Source organism: Triturus cristatus, chromosome 8, assembly GCF_964204655.1.
Source record: "Triturus cristatus chromosome 8, aTriCri1.1, whole genome shotgun sequence".
Classification (NCBI taxonomy): Eukaryota; Metazoa; Chordata; class Amphibia; order Caudata; family Salamandridae; genus Triturus; species Triturus cristatus.
Genome location: NC_140591.1, coordinates 821,835,754 through 821,858,831, shown reverse-complemented (window position 1 = coordinate 821,858,831; position 23,078 = coordinate 821,835,754). Strand labels below are relative to the sequence as shown.

The 23,078-nt window shown below is 42.6% G+C and overlaps 1 protein-coding gene across 8 annotated transcripts in view; it reads left to right on the top strand.

The window, feature by feature from the left end:
* LOC146805130 (P2Y purinoceptor 8-like) overlaps positions 1-23,078 on the top strand; it is a 290,559-nt gene that overhangs the window by 159,505 nt on the left and 107,976 nt on the right. For 2 of the 8 annotated variants that reach the window (XM_085622275.1, XM_085622272.1), the window contains one exon: positions 13,239-13,350. The exons of 4 other annotated variants lie outside the window; for them this stretch is intronic. The gene's annotated coding sequence lies outside the window, so the exon portion shown is untranslated. Of the gene's footprint in view, positions 1-13,238; positions 13,355-23,078 lie in introns of all 8 variants that reach the window. 2 more of the 8 variants (XM_085622276.1, XM_085622274.1) reach the window with 1 other exon arrangement.

The following is a 23,078-nucleotide window of genomic DNA, read 5'->3' as shown; positions in this document are numbered from 1 at the left end:
AGTTCTTTGCTTTTATTGCCTACCTTCTCTACTTTTAAATTCAGGAAGTTCATTTTTTCCAGGTGAACTTTGGCATAATGGGCTTTTAATGCCACCTTATAAATTAGCTTATCCGCGGGATTAAAGTCCTTCCTCCAAATTCTCTCCAAACGTTTACAAAGACTTCTACTTTTCCTGAGGGCCTCCGTGAACCAAGGGGCTGATGCTCTGCCACTATTGGCAGCACGGAGTTTTGGAGGGGCAAGCTCATTAGCGCGGGTTTCCAACCAGCTCTCTAACGCAAAAACATCATGCGTTATACTGTTTTTTAAACAGATCAGATGAGTTTTAAGTAAATTTCCTAGTGCCACCGAAGTCATCAGATCAAAAGGTCTAAAACTACTGGTACGCTCCATGCATTGCGTATGAGACTGAACCAGTTTTTTCTTTATTCTGAAAGTGAGTAGGCAATGGTCTGAACATACAATAGAGCGGGGCGGGTCCATTTCAATCTTATCTGTAGAAAACACCTGATCAAGAATATGACCCCTTTCATGCGTGGGGGTGGAAATATATGGAATAAGGTTTAACATATTAAAAGATTCGTAAAGTTTAAAGGAGTCATTATCCAAGCCCTGATCCATATGAATGTTAAAGTCCCCTAGTACCAGACATTGTTTGTATTTTGCAGTTATAGGGGCAATAACATTGCCTAATGACTCCAGAAAGCTTTTCACCTGACCTGGAGGTCAGTATATTAATGTACCTGCAATTGACTGGTGAGCTGATACCTTTAACAAAAAACAAGGCTTTCAGCATCCACCAAGTCATGATTGGGTAATATAGTGCAGATAAACTAACTTTTATAAATAATAGCAACTCTCCTACCATGTCCACCCTGTCGATCTTTCCTCAGTATTAGGTAGCTCGGGGGGATTGTGTTAGCAATAGTTGGGTTTGAGCCTACATGGAGCCATGTTTCCGTTAAAAACAAGACATCAGGTTTTAATTCAAAGAGCACATCAAAGATTTGGAACTCATTCTGCTTCAAGGAGCGTGTATTAAGAAGCATCATTGTTAAATCTCTATTAACCATCTTGTTCAACAACACAGAGGGCCCGGGAACCTGCTTTCCAGGCATAGTTCTACTCACCACAGCAAGGGGGGGAAGAGGTGTCCAGTTGCACACCCTACAGCTAAAATCCTTCATGTTACCAACAGAAAGGGATTGGGGGCGGCAGATCACACACTTACCGATAGCCAAAAGATCTCCCCTAGTGTAGCAAATACGATCAACAGTTGGGCACCTATTGATAGGCGCCGAGGAACCGGCAAGACTGCCACCAGTCGCTTCCGGGACGGTGAGGGCGCAGACGGGCTTGCCTTAGGCGCGCCTTCGGATCGCCCGCTGCGCGCACGCGTAGCATCCCGTTTTAACTGCTCCGAGAACATAACAGCTAGACCGTGCCTTACCAAAAATGGCGGGTCGTTTGAATTTCCCCACTTCCTTGTGTCAGGGTTCGATTCCCACCGCCCACCTCACGTTTAGTTCCCAGAACAACAATGCCAAGTGCAGAATACGTTTTTTTTAAATTCAGTCAAAACACACAGCAAGTAAAAAATATGGCAGTTTACAATTCAGCAATGTGCAAAAGTGCAATGGAATAAGGATCAGCAGCAACGAGGCAGAGCAGCTGTCAGTGCTACCACGGGTCCGCGCGCGCTCGTGCAGCGTCCTGTTTTAACTGCTCCGATAACATAACAACTAGACCGCGCCTTACCAAAAATGGCGGGTCGTTTGAATTTCCCCACTTCCTTGTGTCAGGGTTCGATTCCCACTGCCCACCTCACGTTTAGTTCCCAGAACACTGCCAAGTGCAGAATACGTTTTTTAAAAAATTCAGTCAAAACACACAGCAAGTTAAAACAAGCATTGGCATAGCCAATAGGTCTCGCTTTTGGGACTTTATAAGTATTTAGTTATGCAGCACAAAATCCTTGGTGCAACAACATTAACTGTTGCATGGCTAAACACTTATATGGTCCCAAAGGCGAGACCACTTGGCTATGCCAATGCTGGTTTACCATATGACCTAGTCCTGCTCAGTGAAACCTAATAAAGACAATACATTTTTTTAAACCTGACATGGAACAACTCAGACTTCATCCATGTATTTATTCATACACGAAGGACACTACTTACTTGAAACAAATGGTAAAATGCAACGGATATATTGTTTTTTTACGCTTCACAAATTGATTTGGGGTCAATGGATCGCCATATCTAGCGACAGGACTGATACAGGACGTATCACAGAGAGGAGGACAGGGCCGCAGCAGTGGGTACAGGGGCCGGCACCAGCAGTAGCCACTGTTAACGGCCTTTCAAGAAAGCCTCTGGGCCTTACACTCATTGCTGTTTTGCATTTTAAATATTGTCACAAGTCCAGACAGGGCAATACCAGGAACGTTGTTCAAAGGCAAAGCGTGTGTTTAGATCTCCACTTTCACGTCATCGGCCACCTCTACCAGTCATTTTGTTTATACAAGCATTTGCAATGCAATAGGTCTCGCAATCACGTGAGTTTGAGCTTTTGGCATTGTAAATGATAATTCCTTTCATTTATGCTTTGGGTTTTAAAACATAAAAGGCATTGTTATTTAGAATAGTAAAAGCTTAAACTCTTGCAAATGCGAGACCCATTGCAATTTAGGGCCTTCTCGAGTCGCGTTTACGAGAGTTTGAGCTATTGGCAATGTAATAGCTTAAACTCTTGCAAATGTGAGACCTATTGCTTTGCAAATTACTAGCGCCCATGAGGCGCTTTCACATTTATGGAGGCCGCGCCCCTTTCTTTAGACAAGCCGCATCTAAAGAAAGGGCCGTGGCCCACATTACAGTGAAACCCCGGCATGGTGCGCTTTTACAAAAAAAGCATCAGTTTCTTAAGTTGACAAACAGATGTTGTTTTGTTTTTTAACTTGCTGCAGCATTTAAATTTAATTTGTACATCTTAGGATCCAGACTTATGACAAAGTTTACAGACAGAAAGAGTAAATAAGTAAATGATGTCAGCAAGGAACAGAAAAGTTTAGAACACATTGATGGATAAGAATGTAAGTATTTCACCAACCCCAATCCTGCTTAACTTTAACTGTTTTACGGTTGAGGCAAGGATAATTTGTTTGTGCACACAGTTGCACACACTATCCACCAATCTATGCCAGGTCCTGCTCAATCTCATGGACTGTTCTCAACTTGGGCTGAGGGTCGAAGATGGTAGAAAATATTATTACCACCTGTGTTCTAGAAGAGAAAATCTCTTTTCTTTTCCCTTTCCATGATTCTTTGTTAAAGGTAATATCATACACTGCGGCCTATTTAGACAGCAGGACTGGGTGTTTCTCTAATCGTTTTAATCTTTGTTGAGGTCTGTTAACAGAGGTAAGCTGAGAGCAATTTTGTGCATATAATTTGGCCTATAAAAACGAACTGGTCCAATTGCCAACCCCATCAGTTCAAGCCTGCAGCTCTCTGTGCATTATTAATGCAACAGGGCTGGCAAATTATATTGGGAAATATAGGAAACGTCTGAGGATAGCAGCCAAAAGGCAACACCAATAAAGGCTGCAACACTACTTGGCAGAGAGAAGGAGGCACCGAGATTGGGAGACATCGAGAGAGTAGTGAGACTCCGAGAAAGTGAGACATTGAAACAGTGAACAGCAACACTTAGAGCGGGAGATACCAAGATTGGAAACAACACTAGAGAGTAAGACACTGAGTGGGAGTCACCAACACAGACAGAGAGGCATACAGAATGAGGCAGGGAGACACTAACACAGAAACAGGGAGACTTTGAGACAGAGAGGGAGCAAATTACATATACAGAGGGAAAACGGAGAGAGAGACTGACACAGAGAGAGGGAGACACCAACATTGAGCAGGGAGACACAGACACTGAGACACAAACACTGAAACACGGAGACATTGAGAAAGAGAGGGAGAAAATAACAAAAAGGGAAAACAGAAAGAGAGACACTGACAGAGCGAAGGAGACAGGCACTGAGGGTGACATTGACACAGACAGAGAGACGCTGACACACAGAGAGGGAGACACCAACATTGAGACAGGGAGACACGGACAATGAGACAGGGAAAAACATTGAGATAGAGAAAACAACACTGAGACAGGGAAACATTGAGATAAGGAGACACTGGCAAAGAGAGAGGAAGATACAGACTCTGAGATGATGAGATACCATGCAGACAGGGAGAAAACAAGACAGAGAGGGAGATACGGACAGTGGAGCAGGGAGACACAGACACGGACATATGGACACTGAGACAGGAAGACAGGGACACACTAAGATAGGGAGACACAGAGTAGGCGACATCAACATGGAGTAGGAGACACTAATACTGAGACACCAACAGTGAGACAGGGAGACATTGACACAGGGAGACACATACACTAAGACGCAGACACACAGAGTCAAGGAAACACCAAGACTGAGACAGGGAGACACCAACAGAGAGTTCCCTCTTGAAAAATGAACACCTCATGCAGTGCAGTGAACGCACGGGCCTGCAGCTGACAGCCAATCACATGTCGCGTGGTCTGCCGGAAGTGTGTATATAAACGAGGGAATACATTATTCACGGCAGAACCTCTCACATCAAAGATATTCACTTTAAGTTGTGACAGATGCGAGGGAAGCTTTGGTAAGTGAGGAGTTTGTAACATAAATACTACATATAGTGACTGCCAGGACCCAGGAGACCTCTCACGTGCTTCATCTCGTACATGGAATTCAAATGCCATAAAACATCGAAAGCGAGGGCCAGCAATAGGTTTCCGAATACAGGGACAAAATGAGATAAAATGGCATCCATTTAAAATACGATCAGAAATGTTATACCAATCCACATTATCACGTCCTTGAAGTTGCAGCCGCATTATTAATAAAGACTGCTGCGCCTGAATCATTTCAGCAAACTGTTTTACTAAAGGGTTCAAACTTCTGGTATGGAAGGGATGTAAAAACAGCGCTTACAATGACCTAACTCAATCCTTCGCCAACCTAGTAAGGATGAAAGGCTGAGCCAGCTTGCTAGGATGATAACGTTGGTCTATGTACGCCTCCAGCAGCTGCCCTACACGTATAATCAGATAGCTCTGAATATATTTTTAGATATATATTTAGTACATTTTACCGAACCGAGCTGTACACAATACTTCAGCCTATTCCGAGATGCACACACATTACAGTGAGCACAGGCAAAAGGTCTACTTGTTCACTAGGGTAATGGTCTCAGCGCTGCTTATTCCTTCAGCCAGGCAAGCATTTCAACATGGCTGTGGATGGGGGGGCGGGGAGGGGGTCACCTCATTGGGGGGTTCGAGCAAGGGGGGTGTATGGAGATGTCTTCGGATCACAAGTCAAGTTTAATTTAATGGTCCAATTTGACAATAATATAGAAGCAGTGTGCGTGCTACATGTAGAACTCCAGGGTCATGGGGGAGGGTATTATTGTGGGATTAGTGCCCACTAAAGTACTGATTAGAAAGCAATGTCCTCTAAGAAGGGTGAGGGGAATGTATCTTCACAACAGTGCCAGCTCTCCAGACCAGGAAGTTTAACATGGCTGGGACACGTGTCACGCGCCCCTAACCTCTCAAGCAAATATTGGAAATCAGCCATATTCATTTACCTCTTTAAGTTTTTGTATAGCACAAATGGTATGGTGCAGTGCTTCAGAGAGCATCACAAGAGAAAAGCGTTTGTACATCGTATACACAAATCACAATGTGTGCCAGGGAAGAAAGAGGCACACACGTGTGCTCCCCTCCCCCAATATTCCCATCCACTATTTAAGGTAGTGACTTGACACTTGGCACTGTTACGATAAAGTTGGTATCATTTGCATGAAAGCATATGACTTCAAGAGAACAAGCATCGCGGCACCGGCGCTTTACTTTGAACATTAAAAGTAAAGTGCGGGTGCCGCGATTATAGTAAAAGTAAAGAAATTGATTTTTTTCTATTTCTTTACTTTTGCGAAAGTGAAAGTAATCACGGTGCTAATGACCTGTGAAAGATGGCGGCCGGCTGCGCGCGTGCACGCTCGCATGAACGCAAGCGCTAGGCCAGCCAGCAGCACTTTGAAAACTCACCTTCAAAATGTCTCTCCGAGCCAGCGCATGCGCTGGGCTCAGCAAGACCTAAATATGGCAGTTTACAATTCAGCAATGTGCAAAAGTGCAATGGAATAAGGATCAGCAGCAACGAGGCAGAGCAACTGTCAGTGCTACCATGGGGCCGACTGCCATGGTAGCGAGAAAAGACCGCCCGCCAGGACTGCAGCATAACCGCCAGTCCAATTAGTATGCTCCGCAGTCGAAATCCAACCGCGGGGGTACGATCGCGGCCTTTAACATTGCGGTGGTTGCTGCTGCAAGCAGCACCATCGCGATGTCAAAGGGAGCATGTCCTGAATATCCCAGGACTGTGTGGCAGGCACTGCACAGTGCCTGCCACCTGGTACAGGGACATGTGGTACCCCCCCAGTGCACCCACACCCCCCCAACACTTTGGGGGCCCGCAATGGGCCCCCGGAGACATTCTCCACATGCCTTTCCATGGCGGTTCCACCGCAGCAGAAAGGCTGGCTACCACCGGCATCATAATCATGCCGGCGGAGCCTGGCCCTGCACCGGTCCCATTTTAGCAGTCCAGGTCCGCCCACCAGGCAAGCGTGCGGACTGCTACCGGCGGAAAAGTGGCAGGCGGAATTTCTAACCGCCGCAGTCAACACAGTCATGCTAATGACTGGCGGTTTTCCGGGTTTAGATCGAGGACGGATGGCCGCCGCCGGCCCGGCAGTTGCCACCGCCGGCCCGGCGGCGGCCATTCTTCCGCCATCCTAATAGGCCCCTAAGTTAGGTGAACTAATGCTATTCCAGGATCACTTAAGCTTGTGTTTTGGGCTGTGGTAGTTGCGGGTGTCTTTACAAACATCACACCTAGACAGTGTTTATGGTTTCTCACAAGGAAGCATCAAGGGCAGTATTGAACTATACTTATATTTGGGCAAGAAGAAAAAAGCCATGGTCCTAGGACTATGGCTGTGCGTGAAAGGCAGAATGTAAGTGGAGGCAAGGATTTGTCTCAGAGCACACCTTATGCTGGGCGTTCAAGGACACCTGCTGCTAGGTACGAATGGCTCATGCTCTGTGGACCTGCACTATACAGATTAAAATACAGTTTGAAAGGCAGCAGTCTATTGCAATTTAGATAAACAGATTGAAATATGTAGTTTCCAAATGCAGCTGTGGCAAAGTTTGTTGGTTGCATGTTGCACGAGTGTGCATAAAAGCGAGCCTCAGCACTGCAAGAGGGGTTTAGAGTGGATTTTCCCCATCGCCAATCTTTTGAAAATAATTGCATTTTAAAATACATTGTTCATTATCATTCAAACCACGTCCTATCATTGATAAATGGATGGAGATTACAGACAGGGTTGAATGGCTCAATGAATGAATAGTTAGGTGATGAGGAGTGGGCGGATGAATTAATTCAAGAATGGATGACAAGGAATAAAGAGTTTTAATTACATGGAGCAAATGATCTCAATGCACCAACCAAAGGTGGGTGTTTTGGTTTTCACTGCAGCCTTCGCATTATAACATTACTGTACTCAAACACAAATACTACCACCAAGCCTAATGAAACATGCTTAACCTAGAAGTATGTAACGCAATGCCATGATTTAGCACATCAAAGTATTAAACACAGAGTGATAATCTTTGATTTAAAATGGGACAGAGAATGAGATACCCATGCAGTGGCTGACTGGCACAAAAGCCTTGCCTTAGTCCTGGCTTCCACTTGACTGCACTGTGTGATCTCAGACAATTACTTTTTAGGTCGAGCCTGGGCAGCACGTGCGCTGCACTGCGAGGAATGCTATATTAGAGTATGCACATGAAGTCCTGCCCACTCTCCGCCAATATTTGTTATTGGCTTGTTCCATTGTCCTTCCTAAACGCTGGCTTCTGATTCCTCAATAGGATTGTTAGTCCCTCCTAAGTACAGACTTGTTTTCATTTGTAACCTCCCATGAGGACACGCACTTTACATGTGTTGTTGCATTGTACGCTTTAATTACAGCCTCTGAGCATTATTTTGTTTAATGGTTTTCGCATGCCTGCTGTTGCAGGCAGGACATGCTCTTTTGTAAAGCTTTATTATTTTTTTTACACAGCATGGGACGCTACGCTTGTAGTGGCAGTCGGACCTGTCGTGCCTGTGCTTTACATGCTGCGCAAAGCGGGGCAAACACAAGGAGATGATGGACGGAGCGCTGAAACTTTTCAGACACTCACCCCAGTCATAGATCTGGGTTGAATCCATCATCGTTCTTTAGCTCACTTCACCACCCCAGTTCAGACACAGTTATATGCAAATCAGTCTTGACCCCAGCCAAACTGCCAAGCCATTTCTTCCCTGGACCGGAAACAAGCATCCTCTGACCGGTTTCGGGCTAACAGCCCTCATCAGCCAGGGTAGCTTGAATCCAGTGGCAAAGTGAGCAAGGGAATCACGTCTGGGCATACCCTGCCAACTTAGGGCGAACAAAGCAAACATAAGGAAATTATGGACGAAGCGCTGAAACTTTTAAGACACTCACCCCCAAACGGGGCAGCATGTTTTTTTAAACTATTGATTATATTTTTTTTTTAATTGCCCTATGCTGCATTTCCACTTCAATGTCGTCTGCGCCCCTTTCCTTAAACGAGCCGAGTCTACGGGAAGGGGTGCGGCCACCATTAAAGTAAATGCGCGTCATGGGGCATTTTACGAAAAAAGCATTTTTTTGTGAACTTGACAAACAAAGGCTTTTTTTTGTAAAAGCACCCCATACAGCGCTTTCACTTTAATGGATGCCAAGCCCCTTTTTATTTAGTCATGACTCATATAAAGAAAGGGGCGCGGCCAACATTAAAGTTAAAGCGCCGCACAGGCATTATACAAACTAGCATTAGCAATGCAGTAGGTGTTGCATTTACGAAACTGTCGTAAATGCTTGACCTATTGCATTGCAAATGCTTGTTTTACCGGGAGCCGAGTCATCCAGTGACAAACCTAGCCCCAACAGGCACAAAACCAGCCCCCACCTCTCTGGTCCACAGGGAAAATGCCCAGTGCCCGCTACGACCAGTCCGGCCCTGCACCCAGCCCGCTAAATTGCACCTGCAAACACCGATTGTATATGATGGAAAATTCTGCCCTAGACTTTCATCTATTTATGTGCTCAGATTTTTATGCTTTTATGATATTTATGATTTTATTGACTAATAAATGAATATTTACTGTACTGACAAATTGGTATGGAAAATCATGTTAGACCTATTTTCATGCTAGTATTATACAGCTTCCCATGACACTCTGCCACATGTAGCTGTGGTGATTTGCATATTAAGTAACACTTATAATAAGCACATTAACAATTTGGAAAATTGGCATTTATTTAATTGCACATTTGCATTTCACATGGTTTAGTCCAGCAAGTTGAAAATGCATGAACTATTCCATTGCGCAATCTTGCACACATGCTGTGAAAATATCAGCAGTGTAATGCTCATATCATGTTAATCAAACTGCAGGGCAACACCACAATAGGAATAGTTTAAAAGAAATATCATGGTAGACTTCTGAGCAAAACAGAAGCTCTTTCAATTTTGTTAATTATTGGTCTACAAATTTCTCAAAATGTTAAGTTCTGGTGAACGCGACTGTATTGGGAAATGATGGACTCATAATGTTATGCTTTTTTAAGCCAAAACTGTATAGCATCCTGTGGTGCTATGTACAAACTAGCTTTGGCAATTTTAGTATTAGCTAACATGTGGAAAGATTGACCATTGTGATGGAGATCATAAAATAGATTGCCATTTTAGCTATGTTAGTGCACTGAAAAGCAATTTGAACTGCTGACTTCAAGAAAGACCCCATGTAACAACTTGAGATCCTGCCCCATTTTTGATTAATTCAGAGAGGGTCTCTACTAATGACCTCAGGTGCTTGTACACCCTTTCTGCTGGCCTCAATGACATGAGGTAATACACCCAGTGCAGCTAGCATCATAAGAGGTAAGAACAGATGCAGACCTCGCTGTTGGGGAAGGACTGGGAGAGCTATCATCAGCATAAACACCATGACATTCACATATGAAAACGATTTATAATAATGTTAGCAAATGGTGCATTTTGTTGATAATATTAATTATCATTAATCTATTGCCAGAAAGCTTCAATAAAAAGGAAAAGTAGTTTTGACACTACACCCAGTCAAAGGTTAGCACGATAGAAGGTCTGTTCCCTAAATATTGAACATCCATAGAAGGGGACAACGAGTGATCCAAAAGGTGCAACAATTTCTTGAATGCATGAAATAAATAACTCTCAGAAAATGTACATGTAAAAAAAATCCCCACAAACCAGCACATTGGTATTTAGGCTTAGGAGGACTTTCAGTATCTTCCGCTACAAGTGGTGTCCAACAATAGGAGACTTATCATGAGGGTACCCATGTAGAGAGTAAACAAATCTTAAAAGGTGGGCTTTTGCCAGCAAGTTCCAGGAGACCAACCCCAGCTCCTACCTTATAGCCTCATGCATAGCAACAGGAAGGAGCTTTGTGACTTTGTTAAGACTAAGGCCATCCAAACCATCCCTTACTCAGAAGGGAAAACAGCTCTGACTCATAGAGAGCTTGAGGCATTACCTTCCTTTTAAATGTTCTCAAGAGTGGTTCACCCGACAGTCCCCGTACCCAGCGGCAGCCGTAGGAGATAACTGCGGCTAAATCAACAGACGACGGAGTAGGTAAAATTAAATAAATAAATGAAACCTATTCCATTGTCGGCTGACTACCCACCCGCCCCGCTCCACCACCTCACTGCGCTTACCTGCACCAGCTGCGACTGCCCAAACCAAATGTCAACTCCGAGTAGAGCATTTGTCGTCTATGGTAGTCTTAACATTAGCCAATTGAGTAATCCATTTCAAATTATATGAAAATAAAAGCCCTGAGTATGTGTCCGGTGCAACCTGCTCTAGTTCTGTTCTTACTAACCACCATGATTCATTGTCCATATGAGGAGCAAACATCAATGCCTTAATACTTTTGAAGAGCACCTAATTTTAGCTTTAAACTGATCTGAGTATAATCCATTATATTTAGATTATTATTTGATTGTCAGCATAAAGTATATAGGAAACATGCATCACTGCAGTCGTAGGTGAAAAGGTTGGGGTTTCCTGTAGCACTTCTGGAAGACCTGAGGAGAAAGATGACAAAGAGACAGTGCCAAAAACAGCCCTGCATAAGACCATTGTATATCGCAATACCTTTAGACAATCGTCCATTTTAAGCAATGCCAACCTGGGCCCAATTTCTGTTATGTAATAGTTTTAACAAACAGAGTAAGGATGGGGCTATGGCCCACAAGCCCTAATTTATCCCCCATCTGAGACTGGTCCACCCAGACAAACGCGCTGGGAATCCATGAAGCAGAAATATAATCGATATACTTCAGTGAAGCTACAAGCAAATAGATCGAAGAACAAAACAATGGTCCATGATAGCATGTTCGGGTCGAAACCCCCGCTCCTGTTTAACAATCCTTTTACACTTTGACCATAAAAAAGCCTTTTTAAGACATGAAAAAACCTTGCATAATTTAGGCAAATGTAGTATTTTGTTGGTATGCTTACAAAGTGAGTAATGTCAAAAATCTCAATTAATTCAGGGAGATGGTGCAAATATGCTTGTACAGCCAAGCCTTCTACGCATTGACCGACATAGATTGCCACTCCAGATTTCTGAGTGAAATTCTATCTGAACAAGTAGTCAAGATAAATGAGTGATGTGGCAAATCTGAACAGGCATAAGGATTACTGAGTAATGGGGCAAATACAGACAGTCATTAAAGGAGCTCTCTCGTGTAGAATATAGATCATTTCTCTCTTTCCCGTCCTGCATCACTGACAATCACGAACCGGCATTCTAGAATGTTACTTTGTTTGATGATGCCTGCTTGGGTTTTGAGATGCAGAGTGACATTCATCGGATAGCCCCTCTAATGTTTATTAAGAAAAGGGACAAATCTAAACAAGTAGCTAGGATTAATTAGTGATGGGGTAAATCTGAACATGCATTATGGTGGTAATGGTTATTTCTGATTTATGGTGGACAATCTTCGCTCAATGATGCCCACTTCTGCATAATGCTTACCCTAGCAAAAGGGCAGTAACTCTTGCCATTATAGGCACTCTTGGAACAATGAGGTCTAAAATTGGCGTAGTGCTTGCTGTGGCATAATAATGTAAATCATTTGCTACATATTGTGGGCATTCATAGCATGTTGATGCCCAACCCTGATGTACTATTATAATATTGCTTGCAAACATCCATACACTCACTTATTAATTAATTCCTCTACTCACAAATTCACCCAGCTATTACCAGTATAACCTTTACTTGTTTATCCCTCTATAAAGTCAAATAGATAAAACAATACATAGCCAAACAGTGGAATACATACATAAAAGTATACAATCCCTATTAACTGACATTGTAAAAAGGTAAGGATTTTCTGACATTAATAGATCTGCTAATTATATAAATAGGAGTTGGTCTCCGTGTTTAAAATTCAACCTCTTTAACACAAGTAAAAGGTAAGGTGGATATAAAAGGTCAAAAATCCTACAAAACAAATTAGAGTGCAAAGTTGAGTGTATGGAAACCGAATCACAAGGCAGGGGGCCAATTCATGTTTCGGTAAACTCATCAAAATATGCACACTCTCTGACTTAAACAGCAATTATAAAAACCTGTGCCTTTTGTATTTCACACATAAGTGAGATAAGGCTCAATAGAGGAAACCATTTTTAGTAGAGCATGTGAACATCCTGTTGATTTCTGCAGTTCGGTATCCTCCCTTTAGGTACGTGTAAAGTCGTGAAAAGCAGATTTAGCCCAAAGCATATCCTGTCTAGTCAATAATGAAGGGTTAACAAATAAGTCTGTCTGTCAAGTTTGAAAAAGGTAGTTTTGAGACACCTAACCTAGAAAATCCATTCAGGGGACTGGCAGTTGTTTATTATTAAATTGTTGAGCTCAATTTCAGGTTTTACTCCATACAGAGATTCAAATAAACTACAGCTGTGTTTTATTAACATCCTCCATAGAACCAAGCCAAATTCCTCATAACAAATAAAGAAATAAACAAGGAGCAAGATGAAAAAGCAGCTGAAATCCAAAGCAGCCCCCAGTGACTGAACAAACTGTTTCCTTCTGATGGTAGGTAAGGATGCTGTCACTTATTTTGATAATCAAAAGGCACTCACAGGCACAAGAAGAAAGTAACTTTGCTCATGATTGTATCATTAATTAGGTTGTGGTGGACTAGGTCCAAATATCAGGATGAAGGTCGAGAAATTGACAATGAGCTCTGGATCATCCATGAAGGCAATTAAAGACTCCTGAGGGTTGTTCCAGCCATTAGCACAATTAGCCAGCATAATGGCATTATCAGCATACAAAAATGCAGAATGGGGTGTAAACCTATCCGAGTCATATTATGTCCTTTGGTCAACAAAGCGATTTCAAGCTGATTATTATAACGTGTAAAAGAAACACGGCCAACACACAACCCTGATGCACACCTCTGGTTAGCTGGAATGAATCTGTACAATTCCTCATGCCCCATATTCAACTTTCACAGTGAGGTTGGCAGAGAGCTAACATAAACAACATTGCATTAGCTTCCCCGACTTCAGAGATTGCATAAGCACCAGCAACTTGGATTTGTTCACACAGTCAAAAGCTGAGCTCAGATCCATGAATGACAGATGCATGAACTCAGTTTAATTTTTTTTCTTATTTGCCCACTCTGTCAACCTTTCCAGGGGCACAGCCAACAACTTTCACATTTGAGGCCCATTAAAGAGATTGGTCTGTAACAGGTGGGATCACCTGTGTCCCCCTTCTTTAAAACAGAAGCAATGATTGATTGGGATCAAGAAGAGGGAAAACTAGTGCTTGAAGCAGAATTGAAGGTGTTAGTGGTGATTGTGGAGGAGATATCTATATTCAATTTAAAGATATCTACTGGCACACAATCGAGATAAGGGGCCTTTCCTTTGGGATTGTTACTGATAGCATCTACAATGTCATGAATTAAGTAAATAGTGAATAAGGCACAGATCACAAGTCTAAGAGCCTGATTTAGTGCAATGTGGATAGGGTACTCCATCATAAATGCAACCGAGTACCCTGCCCACCAAACCCGTGGTTGCCCATCTCTAAATGAGGCTAAATTTCAGACAGCACAGTTCAAAAACAGAAAGAGGTAACCTTTGCTCGCTGTTCCCAAGCTGTACTATCACAAAATGAGGCACTAACTCAGAGAAATGTCGGGGTAAATGAACTCACATTACACCTTGCAGGTGCATAAAACAGGTGATTGGCTCTGTGCTATGCCAGAAAGTCCCATCATGATATGACCACAAAAGAGAAACCGCTAGATTGACTCCATCCCCAACTCAAAAGCAGAGATTTGAAAATCACAGCACCAATTGAAACAACATGTGGTCTGAGATAAGTTTTATAAGTGACAGCAGGAAAAAAGTGTGTAACTTATATGGGGCATATTATCAAGCACAGTGTTAAAATTATCGCCGCTTTAGGGGCAGAAAACTGCCGCTAAAGCGGCGATAATGGGCTTGATAATATGCAGCAGAGAATTCCAATAGAAGCCCATGTTGACACCAGAACATGGGCTTCTATGGGAATTCTCATGGGCATATTATCAAGCCCATTATCACCGCTTTAGCAGAAGTTTTCTGGCGCTAAAGCGGCGATAATTTTAACGCCTTTTCTTGATAATATGCCCCTTAATTTTTTCTTTTATTTTCTTTTAACTACTGCCATGAAAATAACATATCAGGTACTATTCAAACTGTAATCACCCTGGCCATGTACAGGTGAAACAGGTTTGGGGAACAGAAACATTCAAATGATAGCATCTGTAAAAGTCATCTTAGTTCAGCAGGTGTTAAGAGTGAAACACCAAGTGTTGTTTTGTTGGCAGTAAAAACAATTATTAGTAACTTTCGATTTTCAAATGTAAAGTTTCGATTTCTAGTGAGCTTCTGATAATTGTGTTCTCTTGTTAAATCCTCATTGGGTTTAGTCTGAGGTTGGAAATACCATTCTATGCACAAGAGACATTTAATAATATATAATTAAACTATTACCAAATTGTGATTTTAAGTGATTATGAAAGGGCTGATTAAAATTACTTTTTTGTTAGCAATAAATCGGGCTTTGGGGCTATGTGCTCTTTTTTATCTCTATTAAGAACCAGGCTGAATAACTCACTACAGTTTACACTAGATACGTGTGGAATCTTCACTGTTGTGTGATCACTCTCATATCACTTGAAAGTATTTGTTGAAGGTAACACGGGCCCAGAGGTTTCTGGAGCAAACAACGGCAGACCTATATTGGCCCTTTTGTAATATGTTTTGTAAGTTTGAGAAAAAGGCCATTTAAATGTTGTCCTATTGTCCTGTCAACACAGATAAACAAGTTTGCATATGGATTTCTTGGTCTAAATTTAAGAGGGAGGGCAGGTAAGAAAGGCAATCCCCAATAAACTGTGTGAAGTGTTTCGTGTAATAGCACAGCCAAACAATAACATAGCTAAGAAATAAAGAATGCAAAACTACAAACCCTGTTTAGTAGAAAACATACAGCTAGGCAATATACTTCAAAAGTACCACACAGGTAAGTGTTTTCCAATACGTTATTATTGGGGCTCCCGGTTTTATGTATTTTTTTTTTTTACATTTCCATCTGTATTTATCCATATTAATTATTTGCTAATTTTATCTGTATTTATCCATATTTGTTTTGGGTGAAAATTAAGCTGAAATTGGTATATTTCCACATTTATTCAACCAGTAAATATGCACTCATGCTTGAATGCCTACTAGGTTTCAATGTTGTAAACTCCCACAGAAGATAAATCAATGCAGTTATACGAACATATGGATATTTCAGTATTAACCTTGTGCATATCAACTGCTGGTAAAGCCTGTTTACTGAAATTCCTTTCTCTTTTAGCCCTTGCTTCCCCTAGCACTGCTTTTGGGACCCCTGGCCTCAGAGGTAGCAAAATCAGTGCCTGGAACACAGGGGTAGCACTTCCTAATGGACACTCGTTGGAGCTCCACTTGCCTGGTTTCTGTCCATTTTTTGATTATACAATTAGTGAATAATATTATTCACTATTAGTGTAATAAAAAATGGAGTACGTTAGCTGGAATATGACCCTATCTGGAAGCTAGGGTAAGCAAAAAACGCTGTTAAATGTATGTTGTATGAGGGTTCTGGGGGCCAACTAGCCCACCAGGTACCTCCAGTAAGCACCACAGAGCTGCGTTGCAGAGAGGTGTATTAGCTTGTCACATGGATGATGTCATCAGTGATGTCATTTGAGATGTCATCAGTGATGTCATCAGTGATGTCACTGACCACGTCATAAATGATGTAATATGTGACATCATCAGCAGTGCAGTGCGGGCACGCGAGTTATAGTTAGCAGAACTAACTATAATGGAGGAATTTCTATGCTTTTGTACGAGTGAAATGTCCAGCTAACTATAACGTCCCTGAAACCTATGTTTTTTTCAGTGAATTTCTAAGGTTTTTAAAATGCTAATTTCTAACTATAACGTGTCTGAAACCTATGTTTTTTTCAGTGAATATATATATATATCCATCCAATAAAAGTTACCCCTTGTGGGACTCTCGCCATCAGGTAAGTTTCAGCCCATATGTGAAAGCTCTCGACACAGACACCATTCCTTTCACGATCTCCAGTCCTATGCGTTTCAGGCCACTACCCTTAACCATGGACTGCTTGTAGAAAAGACACAGCACGCATACAAGCTAGCGTTTTCCCTTTTTATTATTTACAAATGTCACATGTCCATCAGTGACCATTGCATTATGAGACTAGTAGTATCAGTGTTCAACCCATGTGGGACGCTTCTGTGAATGTCCATTAAAAAGTATTCTCGGGAAACACAATGTCTCAAGTCATGGCTCTCACCCATTAAATAGCTCTTCCTGCTTCGTACATCATCCGCTATATTGAGCACAAATGGACCCACACTTCATGCGGTGGCATCGTCCCGTGGCCAGGGCCGGCCACTAAAAATCCATCCAACAAAAGTTACCCCTCGTGATACTTACCTGATGGGGAGAGTCCCACGAGGGGAAACTTTTGTATATATATATATATATATATATGTATATATTATCTACTGTTTGGATTGTTATAGTTAGGACTTATTTTCCATAGGAAATCCGCAACATTCTATTCCCAATAAGTCTGGCGCCGGTTGACGAACCTTCAAGAAATTTTCCAAACTTTTGGCCAGCTCCGGTCCACTCCTATCCTGAAAATTTCACGGTGATTCGTCAAGCGGGGGCCGAGAAAAAAGAGGGGGTCCTAAAACGCATTTTCCCCATGCATTTTCCCATAGGACCTGTTGACGCAGCTACAGCACGAACTGCTGAACGGAATTACACCAAATTTGGCATAGAGGTAGTCCTCAGTTCAGTCTCGTGCCTTTTGCTTCAATGGTGTAAATCCGTTCAGTAGTTCCTGAGAAAATTAGAGTTAAAAAGATAGATATATCTGGGCGGAGCCTAACCACACATCTCATCGTGAGATCTGATTGGCTGTCAGTACTTCATCCAAGAAGTGGTGGCAGCCATCTTGGGAACAATATACATGATAGCACCTCATTAAAAAGCATTGCAGTTAATAGAAGGTTTTAAGACTTTAGTTACATTATAAATAATTTGTTGATGGTACCATACTCATTTTAGGAATTGTGGTGTGTTCTAAGGTGATTTTACCATGTGAAAAAACCTTCTGCTGTGATATCATTAATCATGTTTGAGAGAAAACTATTTTCTCATGCTTTTCCCACAGAGGTTTGGAAGGTGATCTATAAGCTAAACTGAGAGCATATTTTCTGTAAATTCACATTAGCTTTCTCAGTCATGTGAGAATGAAGTCTGACATTCTCAGTAAAACATGTACATCCAACAAGGGCAGAGACTGTCAGTTGATTACTTTGTGTTCTACTGCAGCTGCCCAGAGTGTTCTAAAGAACAACTAGAGCGCTAGCAGTCTTACTTATGACAAACGTATTGCACACCTGAAGCCATCTTGATTGGAATAAAGTGGTAACTCTTAAAACATTTAATTAAAAAAGGAAAAAAATGAGGGGGTTCATTTTGCCATATAAAGTATGATTAGTGCTGCAGAAAGAAAAATTAGGGCACATTTTGAGTGACTTCTCAAATCCTCTTCTGTTTCATTAAAAAATTCTGACATGCAGACTGAAACATGCACTTTCAATACCAGCAGCAGACTTCCATGGTGAGCAGTAGCTTTACTACAGTGATCTAATAAGCAACTAGAATGCTAACATTCTGAATTTATGGCAAATGTGTGACACATCTGAATGCCTTCTTGATGGAATCAAAGTAAAAAACTGAAAGTATTTCCTACTGAGGAGACTGTAGTAAATGAGGAAATTAGGAAACTTCATAACAAATAAGTCTCCTAAAATGGCCATCAGAGACAAAAGAGCCCAAATGTAGCACAAATATCACCCAGATGTAGCCCAAGTATAGCCTAATGACAGAATGTCCCAGAGTGTTCTAACGAACAACTAGAGCGCTAACAGTCTTACTTATGACAAAAGTAAGGCACACCTGAAGCCATCTTGATTGGAATAAAGTGGTAACACTTAAAACATTTAATTTACAAAGGAACAAAATGAGGGGGTTCGTTTTGCCAAAGAAATTATGATTTGTGCTGCACAAAGAAAAATTAGAGCACATTTTGACTTCTCAAATCCTCTTCTATTTCATAACAAAATTCTGACATGCAGACTGAAACATGAACTTTGAATACCAGCAGCAGACTTCCCTGGTGAGCAGTAGCTTTACTACAGTGATCTAATGAGCAACTAGAGTGCTAACATTCAGAATGCATGGCAAATGTGTAACACATCTGAATGTCTTCTTGATGGAACCAAAGTAAAAAACTGAAAGTATTTCCTACTGAGGAAACTGCAGTAAATGCGGAAATTAGGAAACTTCATAACAAATAAATCTCCCAAGATGGCCACCAGAGACAAAAGAGCCCAAATGTAGCCCGAATATCACCCAGATGTAGCCCAAGGTTCTTAAGAACAACTAGAGCGCTTACTGTCTTACTTATGACAAAAGTATGGCACACCTGAAGCCATCTTGATTGGAATAAACTGGTAACACTTAAAACATTTAATTTAAAAAGGAACACAATGAGGGGGTTCATTTTGCCATATAAATTATGATTAGTGCTGAAGAAAGAAAACTTAGGGCACATTTTGAGTGACTTCTCAAATCCTCTTCTATTTCATAAAAAAATTCTGATATGCAGACTGAAACATGCCCTTTTAATAGCAGCAGCAGACATCCGTGTTGAGCAGTAGCTTTACTACAGTGATCTAATGAGCAACTAGAGTGCTAACATTCAGAATTTATGGCAAATGTGTGACATATCTGAATACCTTCTTGATGGAATCAAAGTAAAAAACTGAAAGCATTTCCTACTGAGGAGACTGCAGTAAATGAGGAAATTAGGAAACTTCATAACAAATAAATCTCCCAAGAAGGCCACCAGAGACAAAAGAGCCCAAATACAGCACAAATATCGCCCAGATGTAGCCCACATGTAGCCCAAAGACAGAAGTGTGCAAAACACTTATTTTTTGTGTATTTGGAGTTTTATATAGTGCAGACTTGTCAGGTATTGGAGTGCTTTACATGAGCATTGGTCACATCACACAAGATCAAATTCATTTTGGTTGTAGACATGGGGAGATTAAGTGATTTGACCAGATTCACAGAATGTTGAGCTGAAGCAGAAACTCCAACCTGGTTCCCCAGTTGCAAAGTCTGCAGCTCTGGAATTAACAACACATCCTCTCCCCTAAGTGCAACATTTAATCAAGTGGTCAACTGGATAAAAAAACATAAAGATTTCAAATAATTTAAAAGTTCATTGTCGCGATTTGAAAACTCAGAAAATATGTCCTCATTTTAGTTTTTTAGAGCACTAACCATAATTTTGATGCAAATAAGACCCTCTCATATATGTAATTTCTAAAGGAAATGCTCTAGGTATTACAGTTTTGATTACATCAAGATGACGTCAGGCATTCCACACTTTTGTATTAAATATAGAATGTTAGCAATCTAGTTGTTCATTGGGATACTGTTGAGAGGCAGAGGCCAGGGGCACGGACTCTGAAACTTGAAGGCAGGTAGGAGAGTGCAGAGGCAACAATTTGACCACACTGGGCAGGCAGGAAGGGCAGTGGCAGCACAACAGACTATGGAAGGCAGTGGAAAGGGGGGCAGGGGCAACAAACCAACAATACAGGACTGGCAAGAGAGGCTGTGGCAATATAATAGACCATTGTGGGCAGAAGGAAGAGGTAGTGGTAGTACAACCATACATGCCAACAGACCCGTTTCATCCAGGAAACGCCCAATGTTTTTAAGCTCAAATGGGCTTTATTTGATCCGTCTACAATCTCCTCTTTTTCAATGTAACTCAAAGGGGAAAATCAATACCCCAGTTTTTTTTCAAAATCTCCCTCTTACCAAGTTCAAAATGTTCGCAAGTATGGTATATTGGATCATGGTAGGCAGGAGGAATTGGGGTAGGGACATGGACTCGGATAACAGAGCACACGAGGGACATGGAGAGGTGCACCAAACTGACCCTACAGGGCAGGCATCAGGGTTCGCAGCAGCACAATACACCACACAGGGCATGCGGGACGGGAGTGCAGCACAACAATCCATAGAAAGCAATAGGGAGGGGACAGGACCATGCACATGGATAACAGAGAACAGAGGGGAAAGAGGCAATGGTAGCTAGCGGACCATAATGGACAGACAGGAGAGAAAGCTGCAGCATAACAGACCATAAAGGGCAGGAGGGACGGATCAGGGGCATTACAATGGAACAGACAAGCCAGGAGGGAGGGAATAGGGGTCTGCACATGGAAACAGAGGGCTGGGGGCAAGGGGGCAGGGCAGGAGCAGCATGATGACCATGGAGGTCAGGCAGGATGGGCACTAGAAACAAGACACACCATGGAGAGCAACAGTGAGACTATGATGGCATACACCCAGACCATGGAGGGAAGGTGGGAGGGGGTCAGGGGCAGCTAGCTGACCACACATGGAAGGTGGGAGGGGCCATGGCAGCACAGAAGACCATGCATGGCAAGCGGGAGGGTTAGTGGCAGCACAATGGCTATGGTGGGCAAGAAGGAGGGTGCAGGGGCATGCACAAAGGACCATGGAGGATAGAAGGGAGGGTCAGGACCTGGGCACAAACAAGAGAGTTCAGGGGAAGGGGCCTCACAACAGACCGTGCGGGGCAGGCAGGAGGAGCAGTTGCAGCACAACAGACCAGGGAGGGCAGAGGGGTGTGGCAGTAAAATGGACCATGGAGGACAGGAGGAAGAGGATAGGGGCATGGCATGTGGACAGGCAGGGTGGAGGTGGCAGGGACAGGTTACAGTCATCTGACAATGCTAGGCAGGTGGGAGGGGAGTGGCAGCTCAACAGAACACTCAGAGTAGATAGAAGTGGCAGGTCCATGGAACATGGTGGGCAAAACGGATGGAGCAGGGGCATGCACAAAGACATCGGAGAGCAGGGGGAAGGAGAATAGGGGCAGCAAGCTAAGCAGAGAGGGTAAGCAGGAGGTCAAGGATGGGCCATAGAATTGGGCAATGGAGGGCAGGAGGAGTGGACTGGTACATCATGCTAAATGGAGGGCAGTGGCAGCACATCAGACCATGCATGGCCGGAGGGAGGAGGCTAGTCCATGGATTCAGACAACAGAGGATAGGGAGGAGGTGGATGGGGCAGCAAGCTAACTGTTCAGAGAAGGTGGGTATTAGGAACTTTATTGTTTTTAAAATGTGTGTCTGCGAACTACTTAAAATATGAACAAGTATGCAGCATAATCTCATTTTTATTCAGGAAGAAGAGGACGTTTGTCTCTGTGACTCCGGGCTCACTTGGCAGAAACACCCCCTGACCCTCCACCCCCCATCGCAAAATGTAATACCAGTGAAAATGGTAGGTGGACGCAGTGTTATATAGAACATAGTCCTGAGAGCACGATTGAAAATGAAAACTAGATATAGTATATGGTATAAACTATGCACCAAAAAGTGTGATATAAGATGAACCGGGGTGTGAAATATAATATGCAATACATTGTGCGCAATGACAGATTCATTGGAGAGCGCGAGATAGCACAGGCACTAGCGCGTGCTATGCGATATGCGCCTTGGCATGTAATATGCACAGTGCATTGTTGTGTAACCTAACTAGTCTCTAAAGTTGTAATATCAAATATGTGCTGGGGAGTGTAACATTGCATATGCACTGTGACAAAGATATGGATCCCAGATTGTAATATGTATGGCATAGCGCTGTGCGTTATAACATAGGCATCGATGAAGGCACGTTAGATGGGGCAATATAACCCATGCGAAGGCAAGTGTGGCATGACATATTCACGGGGTGGTGTTACAGTGCACATGGGCTAGAGTGTGTCATAGCATACGCACTAGCTGGTGGAATATAACACAGAGGTGTGTGGCACTCGGCGGGCACTGGTGGGTGTAACACAGCATTGGGCTCAGCCAGGAGCACGCTGTGACTCTCAAGTGAGGTTTGTCTCCTTTCCAGAGAGTAAAATAAAAAGTATTATACATCCGGCGGTGGATGTGTGTTTTATTAACCGTGAGGGGGGTTTCTTGCATAGTTTGGTCGAATTTTTGTCGAATCCCCTTTGAATGGCTTGGTGTGCGTGTGTATTAAGTGTGCCCGTCAATAGCTACCCATGTTTGTATAAATAA